The sequence below is a fragment of the Triticum urartu genome, chromosome 5A (genome assembly GCF_056163025.1).
Source record: "Triticum urartu cultivar PI428250 chromosome 5A, HENAU_Tu73, whole genome shotgun sequence".
Lineage (NCBI taxonomy): Eukaryota > Viridiplantae > Streptophyta > Magnoliopsida > Poales > Poaceae > Triticum > Triticum urartu.
Genome location: NC_141877.1, coordinates 577,963,012 through 577,966,075, shown reverse-complemented (window position 1 = coordinate 577,966,075; position 3,064 = coordinate 577,963,012).

Sequence of the window (3,064 nt, the reverse complement as noted above, 5' to 3'; positions counted from 1 at the left end):
GTATGGGTCATTCAAGGGTGTGGTAGATATCCGTCTCGTCCCGTCCAGTAACGCGTCTCCGGCATTGAACATACATGGACACCGGAGACGCGTCGCGGGTGGCGCCCTCGACCGACACACTGCTTCAATGGTGGAGGCGGTGAGAGGTCACGTTCGCCCTGAGCCGTCTCCAATGTGGAGCGGCGCGCTTTACAACAGCATGAATGTGGGCAGCTAGCGGCGGGGTAGGTGCGCGCGCGGCGCGGTTTGGGTGGGCCACTTTGGTCAGAAGCGGGTGTGGGTGCTGTCCAGACGCTCGCAAAGCCTCCCCCCCCCCCCCACACACACATACACATTTGTCTCCGGTTTACAAGAGTAAGTACGTACAGATCGCCCTACGGACCGATACACCACCCACGTTGGATGGCTTTCGCGTTCAGACAGCGCGGTCTGAATGTATATGGGCGGTTTGAGGGTCGACGTTGGAGATGCCTAATATTAACCCCATATTACTTTGAACTACCCCATTTGTTCGAGTTTAAAGGACCGGACTGTCGATTGTACTTAGTAAAGTTGCCAACAGACCCATCTTTCTCCTAGATGGTCTCCACCTGTCATGTCGTTCCACCACAAAGAATCACTCGCGGGTACCCTTGGGGCCGACCTGTCTTTAACATTTGGTGCTGTGGAACTTAGGTCCATACCATCAAGGTGAAACCGAGGAATCACCCTCGATAGGTTCACACGTGATATACTGCACGACAGAGACATCATCGAGAGTGAAATATGAGGAATCACCCTCAGTAGGTCACACTAGGTGTGCTACACTATAGAGTCAGCCAACGAGAGTGAAATACATGGAATCACCCTCGGTAGATCACACTTGGTATGGCTCTGCAAAGCCGTACAATTGTAAGGGCCTTTAGGGGTGTTCGGGTCTCGCTACAATGATCCAATCTCGGATAACCCAGATACAATGGCATGGCGACACAGACAAGGATGTACGGCCACTAATGGGATGATAGCAAGCCTATACTAAGCATATAGGATAACAGGATGGTATCAACAGCAGTTAACAAAAACAGGTTATGCAACAGTATAGGATCTACCGATAAAGCAGTAACAGTAACACTACTCCAATGCAAGCAATAGAGAGAGGGAATAGGCAATATCAGAATGATCAAGGGTGTTTTGCTTGCCTGGAAGCTCTGCCGAGATGATACGGTCTTCGTCGATGTAGTCGTACTCGGGGGCAACGACGGTCTCGGAGTCTACCAAAAGAATAGAGGAGAGGGGGAAACATACAATTAACAGACATACAAATGCAACACAATGACATGGCAAAATGTGGTGTTGATGTGACCTAATGCAATACTAAGCATTTTAAAAGAAGATGGAAAGTATCTGGTAATATTTTTCCAGCTCCAGGTATTTTTCCATATATTGATCCAGGGGGAAAATGTCAATGTTCATTATCTAAGAGGGGTATGGCAGGTATGCGGATGTCCTATTCGGATTCGTTATATTTTTCTGATCATCTTTCATATATAAATTATTTGCATCTGACTTACGATTTTTATATGATTTTTCAAATTTAATTGAATTTATGGATTTACTGGATTTAATTAAATTCAAAATTATATTAAATGTAGATGCTAAGTGCACCAAGTGAAGTGCACCCAGCAGTGCGTTGTGAGATTGACAGTGGGCATACCGAGTCAGCAGAGGCTGACTTGTGGGCCAGGGGGGCTGAGTCAGCGGGTCAGCGTTGACCGGTTGATCAGTCAACTGGGCAGTGGGACCTAGGGTCAGCGACCCAAGAAGGGCCCAGCAGCTGTGCCACCTTGTACCACCGGCGTTTAAACGCAGGCGACCCCAATTCGCGGCGGAGGGCCTCGAGCAGTCGTTGGAAAATTCGTACGGGGCACGGCTAGGCATGTTCGAACACGGGTAGGGTCGTGCATTGAACGGTGGCAGTGGCGCGAGCTAGAAGCGCCAGAATCATTGGCGGCAATGAGCTGCAGTGGCCGTCGGAATCGGATAACGACGGAACCAGCATAGAAACTAGAAAATCGACTGGCGTGTGGCATCTGCGGCACCTATGCGAGCTAAATATGTGGCTGGACGCACACACACAGGACCAATGGTCCACCAGAGCATCGCCGGAGACGAACGCGTGCAGCGGAGCATTTCGGTCGACGGTGGATCAGGTGCTAGAGCTCGCAATCGAGCGCGTGGAGTGAGGGGAAATAAAGGGGCTCACAGGGATCTTGCAGATGGGCTAAGCGGACACGGGAAGGCTCCATGACGACGAACTGGCGGCGGCAATCTGTGGTGGCCGAGGAGGAAGACGAGGTTGCTACGGTCGATGCAGGGGATCCAAACTCCGACGAGATGCACCAGAAGACGAGGCGGATGGCGGCGAGGCTAGTAGACACGGTGGCGAGGCATGGGGATCGTTGTGGCTACGCAGGCGAGTGAGCGGAGGTGACGGTAATAGCAGCCATGGTGGAGGAGGAAGCAGTAGCGTGTAGGGAGGGGTGGAAAAGATCTTGGCCTATCCAAGGGGTCGATGCTCGCGCCCTTAGGGCATTTACAATGCAAAGGCGCTAGAGGTGGACGCTAGGATTTATATCCTTCCTAATCAGCGGTTAAGCTAGCTAATCTCGGTGTCTATCACGACATCGACGCAACATGTGGAGGCGGCCGCTTAGCATTTTTTTCCTTCTCCGCACCTATAGGAACAATATTGGTTTGCGGCTGGATTAGCGCCTATCGTTAGTGCCTGGCGTTGGGTTAAAGCTGATTTTTTATTTTAGCATATTTATTTTTCCGTTCTAAGCATCTACACAAGCGCCTTGCATTGGAGATGCCATTACCCATCCCCGATCACCTGTAGCGGCGCAGGTGGGGGGGGGGGGGGGGGGGGGGGGGCGTGCTTTCGGTCGGCCTCCTGCGCGTTGGGAAGTTGACGAAAGGGCGCCACTATTGGGTTGGGCCACACTGTGCGTATGTACAGCCCAGTCCAACAATGTGTCCTGTTCTTTTGCCTTTTTTTATTTTTTGTATTCTTTATTTCTTTTCC